At 33.9% G+C, this 11,481-nt stretch overlaps 1 long non-coding RNA gene across 1 annotated transcript; it reads left to right on the forward strand.

The window, feature by feature from the left end:
* Window positions 1-2,995: 2,995 nt before the first annotated feature.
* LOC309614864 lies at window positions 2,996-10,969 on the forward strand. Its single transcript, XR_014236441.1, has 3 exons — window positions 2,996-4,563; window positions 4,801-4,872; window positions 8,427-10,969. It is a non-coding gene; the product is annotated as an uncharacterized lncRNA (long non-coding RNA).
* Window positions 10,970-11,481: the final 512 nt, after the last annotated feature.

An 11,481-nucleotide genomic window follows, 5' to 3' on the forward strand; every position in this document is an offset into this window, starting at 1 on the left:
TGTAAAGCAGAGGATCTCAAATGTGGTCTTTGGACTGGCAGCATCAGTATTACCTAGGAACTTCTTAAAAATGGAAATTCACAGAAACCCCCAGACGTACTGAATCAGGAGCTATGAAGATGGGCATCCAGCAGTCTGATTTGTCAAGCCCTCTAGGCTGGTGATGCTAATGTCTGATAAAGTTTTTTTAAAGTGTGCTGTAATGTGAGGCTGACAAACAAAAGAATAACAAATAATCAAACAGAGATCACAATGTACAGTATACCCCCTTACCTGTGGAGTTTATGTTCCAAGACGCCCAGGATACCTGAAACATGAAACCACAGATGGTACCAAACTCTATATATACTATATTTTATCCTATACATAGTTACTTATGATTAAGCTTTATTTACAAATTAGGCACAGTAAAATATTAAAAACAATAACTAACAATAAAATAGAATAATTATAAACAATATATTGCAGTAAATGTTATGTGAATGTGGTTTCTCTCTCTCAAAATATCTTATTGTACATATTTAATTCCTTTTCCATCTTAACTAAGCACTTATCATACACTGTGGCTATAACTTTTGCCATGTGAGGTGCCACAGAAAAACTGGAATGGATTTCTTTTTTCTTTCTTCATAATTTCACAAAGAGAAGATTCGCTCTTACTGTAGATTTTAGCAACCTCAGCATACTTTTCCCTTTCTTATTACATCTAGAACTTTCATCTTTTCATTTTACAACACTTTACAGCTTCTCTTTGTCATATCTGAATTGCCAACATCACTACTTTGGAACTTTGTGGCCATTATTAAGTAAAATAAGTGTTGCTTGCACACAAGCACTGTGATAGCCAGGGCAGGTGATTTGATATCAGAGAAGATTAAGTGACTAAGGGGCAGGGTACACTGAACAAAGGGATGATTCATCTCTCAGTCTGGAAGGAGCAGGACAGAGTGAGATTTCATTACGTTACTCGGAATTGTGAGCAATTTAAAAATTATGGATTATTTATTTCTAGAGTTTGCCATTTAATATTTTCAGACTGTGCAGGTTTTGCACGAAGTAGGTGGTATCTAAACAAAAGAGAACTTTTTCTACTGAGATACACGAATGGAGGCTCCTCCATTGCTTTCATTTCTGCTTTATACTAGATATCAGGATGATTTCCTAATCTGGTAAGATCCAATGTAAAACTCAAGAAATAATACACATGAAAATAAAAAAGTGATAATTACAAACTGTATCATATGACATCAGAATCAACAACTTCTTCCTCATGTCTGACTGTCATTTTTATTCTTCGGGAGAACAGTTTGTTCGTTATGACAATGTTTTAAATGAATACAGACTGTCTTAATTTTTGATTGTTATGGTGAAATATGGTGCCCACAAACTAGGGGTTTTCTGAGACTTCGTGTAAAGTACACATCATATCAAACTTTTAAAATGTATTTGTTTAAATTAAAATGTAATATGCATTTATTACATCTTTGAAAATAGAGAAAAAATACCTACTGTGTTTCTGACTTTATGCACTGGTCATGTGAAAAAGTGATCTCAGTTCTTATAATCTGGAAAGATGAAATATACATAATACTTCATGCAATGCTGATAGATTCCATGGGTGACAAGCAAAGGTACAAAGGATATTTGGGAGTGGAAATTAGATTTCCTAGAGAAGGTATCATTTGAGTTCGTTCTTGAAATATAATTTTAAAAACAGCTTTATTGAAGAATTTGTTACCTACCTAAAATTCTCTCATTTTAAGTGTTCAATTCAAAGATTTTTAGTAAAATATTTGAGTTGTGCCACCATCAACAAAATTCCTTGTGCCCATTTGGAGTCACTTCCCTTACCAACCCCAGTGCTAGGCACCACTAATCTACTCTCTGTCTATATAGACTTGCCTTTCCTGGATAGTCTATATAAATGGAATTATAAAACATAGTCTTGAGTGTCTGGTTTCTGTCACTTAGCACAATGTTTTTATGGTTACTTCATGTAACCTGATGGTTTTTTTTCTTTTATTTCTCAAAAGTACTCTGCCATATGGATATACCACTTTTGTTTGTCCATTCATGAATTGACTTTGAGAATGTTTTAATTTTTGGCTACTATGCATACTGCTTTCAATATTTGTGTACAAATCTACTTATTGATATATTGCAGAGGAGTTTAGTCCTCTACAAGGTGGCCTCCTTTGCTTTATATTTCCTGTGAGTCAGGAAAATCTTCACAGAAAAGAGAAATGTGTGCAAAAGAAAAAAAGATATGGCATTAATTAATAAGTAACCATATCCTATTTTCTCATTGTTTTGGATTAAAAGCAACAATAACAAACTAATTCCATCTTTACCTAGTAAAACTATCTCCACATACTTTGGGAGAAAATGTTTAGCTTTACCATGGAACAGAAGATACTGAGGTAAATTGTTTTATAGTCTCATGGAATGGTTTTAATTTTAATTTTACAGTATCTCATTAGCTATGTTATGGTATACAGCATAGGTAATGCCTCCTGTGGTTCAATAAATCTATAAAGTTAGCTGCAATATAGCAGTGTTTTTGTTGTAGTACTCTTTTAGGCCCTCATGAGATCATTTGATGGGATAAAGTTAAAATGAAGAAGTATTATAGTAATGCAATTAAACCATGGTAAATTTACTTTCATGACAGGTGCATTTGCCCCCTACCAGAAGGCTTAGAAATCCACAGAACTAGCCATTTGTCTAAAACATGTTTTATATTAAAACTAACTTGTATAAGTCATGAATTAGAATGCTCCAAACTTCTTAAGATAAAGCATGAGGTTTTGTTTCTTTCATAAATATTTCTAAGAATCCACCCCTTTGTGACAGTGAACACTCTGAGTTGCATGTGTGTTCATTGAACTCATCTTCTGTAATGTTGAAATTGTATTATTTTACATTCATTATTTGATTGTGACAGTTTAATTGAGTGCATTATATGTGGAAATGCACATATAATGCATTGTGCAATGTTGTCTTTCCATTCAAACAAGGACTGAAATGATCATTTGAGTTGAGTACTGAAGGTTGCTGTTGTTCTTAAAAAAGGGCAGCACTAGTGGTGTGGTGAAACAGCAGATTGCACCAGGTTGGAGCAGATGGGAATGATGACCAGTGTTTCCAGAAAGCTAATTGAGAAAGGAATAGATCCAATAGCAGCTAGATGATGATGACAGAAAAATGGTGAGATATTGTAATGGCTCCAATGACAAGATTAAAGAGATTTAGGCATATGTTTACTGTTTAAAGAAAGAGGGAGCAAAATCATAGAAAATGTGGGGAAAGAATAGAATTAAGGTCAGAAATGCAGGGATTGAACTTGCAATTAGAGGAATAATCCTCTGGATGGGTATAAAGGATGATGTTGTACATTGCAGTACAGTCTTCTGGACAATGAGGACAGATGGGGGCAAAGACAGAAATCTGTACAAAGAAATCTAGACTAAGATTAGGAAAACTGAATTATGCTCCCAACCATGTTTTATGTTGGTAAGCATAAATGCTTTGTGGAAGGTGTAAAAATTAAAAAAAATAGAATAAAATTAAGCAATAAATGAACAAACAAAATCTGTGACCTAGAAATGTCATTTAAATTCTGTGGACTTTAAGTTTTCACTTATAAAATAAGAGATAATAATAATTTATAAGATTTCTTATAATTCCAGGATTCCAATCAATGGGAATTTTAAAAGTGTGCCATTAAGTAAGATCAATAAATGATTTCCACCTATTAAATGGGAGTAGATTTCCTGCCTCTTTGAGTAACATTTTGATTACTATGAAGAGCAAATAATGTAATACATATGGTCCAATGACTTATAAATATAAATCATTTACACTTATATTTACTTATAAATACAAATCATTATATTTACATATAAATATAAATCATACTCTGGCAGTATTACAACTGTTGAGGTTCAGTGTGGACTTCCCAAAGTATGCCACAATGGCATATTGATTATTTTGAGTTAAAGTTACTTAAGAAATGTCCAATGCAACAAGGGCACTCTGATTCTTATTTTTGTCCCCCTGAAAGCAGGAAATAAATCTTTCATGTGAAAGGTGAACTCCCTGCATCTGGAGGTAGAAGGACATACTTATCACCAGAAACAGGGAATTCAGACCAAGCCTATACAAACAAACCTTTTTACTTCTTTATTATTCTACCTCAGGTCCAAACTCTGCTTAGATTTTTCACTAATTGAATATCCAAAACCTGTTTTTTTGTCATGTCTAATCCTTACAAATTTATTGTTTCTTTGTCTAAAAAGCATTAAAACTACCTGCTTTTGCCACTTCTTAGGTCCCATTTCTATGACATTTCCATGTGCACATGATTAAAATTTGTTTCTTTTTCTCTTGTTAATCTGTCTTGTGTCAATTTTATTATTAATTCAGACACAAGAACTCAAGAGGAGTGGAGGAGATTTCCCCCTCCCCAACAGTTGGTGAGCCAGCCAGGAGGCTGGCTTGACCCTACTTCCCATGCTGAGGCTGCTGAGAGATCCCAGGAGACCTGACAAAGGCCCACAGAAGGTAAGATTTCTTACCATGTCACACTCACAAGTCTCTGCCTGTAAATTCTGCTGGAAGGGAAAGTGGTTACAGTTCCTTTTCTCTCTCTCTCAATTTAGATTAGCAGGAGAAAATATTTGTGAAGCTAGTTTCTTGGACTTAGCAACTCTTGGGGATCCTTTTCCTCCCAGAGATGGTCACTGTTTTTCTTTGTCTCTATCAGTTATGTTTTTGTTTTTGTTTTTGTTTTTTCATGAGGAAGAAGAACCATAGGGCAGAATACAGGCATGGGCCCTATAAGCCTGCTATTTGATCTGGCCTCACATACTGGTGATTGAATAATTTTCACCAAGCAGGTATCTATTTAGACAAACTTTGCTGTGGATCCTCTATATAAAAACTGGATGTGGTTTTTCCTTCCATTTTGTTCTGTGTCCTGAGAGTTACTTTATGTCCAGTGAGAAAACTCTGGTCTCCACCGTCTGGAAGGTACACTTACTGGAGTGTGCCTAGTGTCCAGTTGAATACACTGAGGTTCCAAGACATGAAGTCTCAAACATCATTCTCTTTCTCTGAACATTCCAGCTTTCAAGGGAGTTTGTCATAGAGTCCCAATCCATAAGGAGCATTTGTTGTCTCAACCTTTATTGCTTGTTAGTGCTGGAAAAGTCCCATTTCAGTAGTGCCTGCCTACGACATAAATTAGTGGGTTCATGGCTGAAGGTGCCCCACATTTTTGCTAGACACCATTTTCACTACACCATTCTTACCTCCAGTAGCAATGAAGGGCTTTTACTTTCCTAGACTATCTCAAGGAGTAAATTTTCTGGACCTTGTGAGGACTACATACTCTTTTGTGAGATGCCTGTTTTGTCTTTTTCTTTTTTTCTTTTAATTTTTATTAGGGTATAATTGATTTACAATGTTGTGTTAATTTCAGGTGTACAGCAAAGTGAATCTGTTATACAAATACATATATCCACTCTTTTTTAATATTCTTTTCCCATATAGGCCATTACAGAGTGTTGAGGAAAGTTCCCTGTGTTATACAGTAGATCCTTATTAGCTATCTATTTTTTATATAGTAGTGTGTATGTCAGCTACAATCTTCCAATTTATTAACCCCCCCCCCCCCAAGCCCTGGTAACCATAAGTCTATTTTCTACATCTGATGTCTGTTGTGTGTTTGAATAAGCCATTTTTTTTTTAAGGGCTTATTGGTTTGAGTTGCTATTTGAAATTTATATGAGATCCTACTTGTTAATGGCTAGACAATGGACTTTTTAAAATTAGCTATATTTAAAAGGAAAACAAATTGAGAACTCTCATTGTAAACAGCTGTCATATTGGTACTTATGGGAGGATCAAGTTGAAAAAAATATATGCAATGACTAGCCTTAAGGAGTTCCTTATTAAGATGAAATAATCAAATTAAACTTAAAACAAAAATCCAACATAAATCCCCCTTCTTAAAAATCTCCCCATCTCCTCTGCATTTCCCCAGGTTCTCCTACAAACAATCAGGAATAAATCAGCTGAAGGCCAATATTCAAGGGCTAATAGAAACAACTGTCTTGCCTTGAATATCTCTACAAAATGAGAAGTACAATTCTAGAAGCAAGTCAAGGAGCACCTCTTTTTACCTGTTCCAAGTCCTCTCCTATTGCTCTCAAAATATTTGGACATATTGGGTATTGGAATTTCCTATAGTTAGAAAACAATTAATAATAATTAACCTAAGACTTATGATAATAGACAAATATATTCCAAAACTCCTAGGAGAAAATTTACATTTTCTTTTTCTGTCCCTTAAAGCTATAAATCTTATCATGTCTTTGAAATGTAAACACAACCCACATCCCATGAGACTTGGCCCAGGGTAACTCAATGGAAAGACATGAAACTAAAGACAAAATAAAGGGAAAACACAAACAGCCTCCTTAAAATTGCTTGTCAAGGGCAAATACAGATCTTAAGAGTCATCTCCACAAATCATAAAATGTTTTAGCCATCTGAGAAAACTTAATTTTTTCCAACTGTTATTTATAAAATAGTGAATTGTACCTGACTTATGATAAAAGTTTTAAAATGAAAACTATGAGATCTCTGCTTGTGTCTGTCTGTATGTCTGTATGTGTACATTATAGATATGGCACTATGTAAAATGAGTATACTCTCAAAAATATAATAGAACTAACTCAAATGTTGTTCAAGTTTACATGATCTAAGATTAATCTTTAGTAAATAAAAGCTAATTTAAATTTGTTGGCGTAATAACTACTGATATGTATTTAGATTTATCAACACTAAGTATAATACTTTTATTCTACTTTACTAACTTAGTAAATACGTTTGGTACCAGGCTGAGAAATTTTCTATGAGAAAGCATGTTTTTAGAAATTACAAAAGTATTTTTGTTCCCAATCTACAGAATGCTGTAGACAACTCATAATTGTTTAGTTTTCACTAGAAATTAAGGTTTCTAAAGGTTAAAAATTCTAATTAATATATGTAATTAAAGCTACCAAAATTAAAACATCTTCATATGCAAGGACATTTTTTTGAAAGGTATAAGGAATGGAAATGCATTTTGTTAAGGTAAAATAAAGCGATTTTTTTCCCTAAATCTGGTTATTCCTAAATGGGAAAGAAAACAAGAGACAAACAAAAATAGATATAGAAAGTTGTAGATTGTTGAAAGAAGGAATCTTTAGAAAAAAATTTATCTGTGGTCAGGACAGGTTAAAATTGGAATAAATTGAATTAAGTGAATGAGTTTTAATATAAAAAGTAAATGGAACAAAATAAAAATTTGATTTTTTCTCTGTTAAAAGGGTACAGTTTTCTTAGATTATTGGTCTGGTCTTAATAAAAAAATTGTAAATAAAAGTTTTCTTTACCTTTAATGTAATCTGTCTAGAAAAACAGATTCTATATTTTATAACTAAGGCTTTTGGCAACTATTTAAATTTCTGAAATTGCCTGTGAAATCTTTGTCAATTCCATTAAATAGATAACTAAACATTACTTCACAGTGACCTATTAGACTGTTTAAAAATCTTTTTGATATTTTTAACAAACTTCCCCCAAATCAAATTCTAAGTGAAGTATTTTGTCTTAGAACTAACTTTGAGATATGAGATGTTTCAAAGGTCCCTGAAATATCTCAAAGATTTGTTCTCTCTCCTTATAAAAAGAGAGATAGTCAACTAATCAGGCATATTTGATATGTTAAATTACATGGGAAGCATTGTCAAATAAGTAACATTAAGCTTTCTTTATGCTGTGTCTATATAAGTATGTATTAAAAGTGTTCCAGAAATTGTGCAAAATTCCTGGAAGTCTTATATGTCTTGGCATAAAATGTTATTTGTCATCAAAATTGAGGCTCACATTAAAAGAAATGAACTTGAGTATCAGGGAAATGCCCTAACTGACTTTCATACAAAGGCAGCAACAAAAAATAAAATGTAAGTGTTGTGGTACATGTGAATAAAGTTCATTCTGCTTCCGCAAAAAAAAAAAAAAAAAAAAATTGACCCCTCATTGTTAGACTTTTGCCATCCTTCTGTCCATGTAACATGCCAACAGTCTACTCCTTAATCAAAGAAATTAAGATGGGTAAACAACAGCTGTAAGTTACAAACAGTTGGGGCTGTGGGAAACCCAAGACTGGTTGCTTTGTTCTTCCTGGCTCCCTGGCAAACCTCATTTTCTGTTTTGTTGTTGTTTATTGGTTTGTTTGTTTTTCATTCCTTCACCCACCATAGTGCATTTACGATGATTCAAATTGTAACTAAACATTGGCAGGAAGATTTTTATAAAATTGTAAAAGCAGTCTACCAGCAATATCTGACATGCAAAAAAACTATTTTTCTCTCCAGAGGACTCAGATCTCCTCCATTTGGACCTGCAGCTAGACTTCATTCAACTGCCATTTAGTATGTGTTATCAAAATATTCTTGTTATTGTATGTATGTTTTCTGGATGGGTTGAAGCCTTTCCTTGCTGCAAGGCTGATGCCCTCACAATGACAAAGAAACTGTTAGAAAATGTGTTTTCCAGTTGGGGTATACCTCCCAGAATTTCCAGTGATCAAGGCACCCACTTCACTGGGCAAATAATATAAGCTTCGATGAAAACCTTACAATCTTCTTGGAATTTTCACTGTCCCTATCACCCTCAATCATCAGGCAACATTGACAGAAATAATGGAAAAACAAGATTCAAGCAGGATACGAATTAACTACTTGGGACTGAATGAAATAATGAATATGATTATAATTTTTATGACTTTTTGTCTAAAATATTACTTTTTAAAATGTTTTGTTTTACAGATACAAGTTTTTTTCTAAGTAATTTAGTAAATTATACCTTTGTAAGCAGAATTAAATCATTTATCTTTTTCTCCCTACCTGATTCCTCCAGAATCAGAAACTCTCAGTGAGTATTCTTATTTTCTTGGCAATATAGTTGTTTGCATAAATTCAATAAAATCTGTTCTCCTTATAACAGGACACAATTGTAAACACTGATTATATTACCAAAGCTTTGACTGAAATGTCATATTTGAGAGAGACATGCATACACTCAGACATGATCAGACAGCTTTAAGGAACTAAGGTTGACTTTATGCAGTCAATAAAGCCCCTTGGAAGAATAGCCTGGTACCAGTTTTTTCTCCCATTCTTTTGACTTGGAAACCTTAAGAACTAAAACTTCACTTTTCCAGAAGCCATGAAAGCTAAAATTGGGCTACTTGAAAGCATAACAATGGCTTATGTTTAGACAATCTTCATGACTGTTGCTGTATGGTCCAATCAGAAAGACCATCAGAGACATTCAAACTGCAGCCCAGGATAACCTGTCAGATAGTCACTGTCTGCCTCACTCCATTGGAGGATGCTGTGAGCCTGACATCTAGAAATCTTCTTAGATGGCTACTCTCAGAACCCAGAAGCTGGGATTAGAGTTTACTCCAATTATTAACAATTGTTTTTGTTTTGTTTCCATAGAAATGCCTCTTATTTAATACCTGATTTCCTGCACCATAAGCCTAGCTTTTGGAGCCCACCTGCGGCACTGCCTCCTGAAATGAGATACACTATTTAACTGAAATCACCTGTTCTCAGAACTAAGAAACTGGTACAGTTAAACGGAGGACTCTCATAACCTGTTCTTTTCCACAGTCACCAGCTCAATTTTTAATATTTGAAACTTCCAGGGAAGTTTCAGAGGAAGGAATTTGGGGGCTCAGGGTGGACTCTCTTAAAATATGCCACAATGGCATATTGATTATTTTGAATTAAAGTTACTTAAGAAATGGCCAATGTAAGAGGGGTATTCTGACCTTTCTCTCTGTTTCCCTGAAAGCAGGAAATTAATCTCTCATGTGAAAGATGCACTCCCTGCCTCCGGAGGTAGAACACTTATCACCAAAAACAGAGAATTAAGACTAAGAAGCATTTATAAACAAACCTTGTTATGTCTTTAATTTACTAATCCAATCCCAAACTGTTTATATTCTTCACTAACTGAGCATCCAGAACCTATGTTTCTTTGTCCTGTCAATTCCTCACAAATTTATTATTTCTTTGTCTAAAAAGTATAAAACTGCCTGCCTTAGCCACTCTTAGGTCCCATTTCTATGGTCCCCTTGTACATGATTAAAGTTTGTTTCTTTTTCTCCTATTAATCTGTCTTGTGTCAATTTTATTATTAGTCCAGCTATAAGAAATGAAGAGGAATAGAAAGACAAATATTGCCCTCCCTGATACATCTTACATTGGGTTATTCTTATTATAGTTCTCCTTGTCCAATAACTTTACATATTCAGATACAAATGAGTTGGTAGGGTTAATGTGTTTTAGTAACCTCAAGTAAAAGGAACCATGTAAATAATATATAATTGTTTTACAATTAAGAGTTACAATGTTATTTCTAGATTAGTTACCCAAGTTTATAAGAACCTCTTCCAGGAAAATTACAAACACATTATTTACCTGCAATTAACCTTGACAGTTAGGCCTGGTCTATATGGTTCCCAGAATGACAAAGAAATTGCCTCAGCATATAATTCTTGATAACTCTTCACACTGATAAAATTAGTTCAAATTTCTAATCATTTTGCTGTTACTATCTAGAACATAAGAACAAAAGAAAATGTCTCTTTATTAGATGTGGAGAAAAAACTAATACAGTGTAATCAGAGAAGTCATCAAAAAATCAATAAAAATTAATATTTTCTTCATCCTTACACTAACCAAATAGTAGCCTGGTGATAGAGGCACTCAACAGAGCCTGAACTATTGTGAAATCAAGCTTTCATTTTCTTCCAATACCTCCAAACCCAGCCTCTGCCTGCCTTCCTCATTTCCCACCCTTTCTCTCTTACTTTCCAGATGTATTTCTTTCTTTTCCTTTAATTTTTTTTGTATTCTTTCCAATGTAAATTTCTTAACTCACCTGAAACTTCTCAATTCCATCCTGTCACCCCACAACTACCAGTTTACTTAATATAGTAAGTACAGAGAAAGATATGCTGCCTCTCAGACCCTAAATTTGTCTATATTTGTGGAACAGATTTTTAGCCTGGAGCAACACAGGAATCCACCAGGTCACTATCATCACTACTGTTTTAAGGGCAAGATCACTCAGTATATATGTAGCTGCCAGATTTTAACCTCCTAGGACTTGATAAGGAACATTAAGGGGAGAACAATTTACAGAGGAAGGGTATGATAAGGACATCCTAGAAGGGATTATCTATATGGAATGCAACAAAATACAGTAGAAAATATAAATGTTTATTGTGAACTGTCAGACACTGTTTAGAAGGAAAATATATTGCTCTAAATGAAGACATCACAAGAATAGCTATACTTTTAGGTCTCTGTCAATTGCATTTCCAAAGACAGTAACTGATTCTTTTTACAAAAA

The sequence above is a fragment of the Balaenoptera borealis genome (genome assembly GCF_965194805.1).
Source record: "Balaenoptera borealis genome assembly, chromosome: 17".
Taxonomy (NCBI): Eukaryota; Metazoa; Chordata; class Mammalia; order Artiodactyla; family Balaenopteridae; genus Balaenoptera; species Balaenoptera borealis.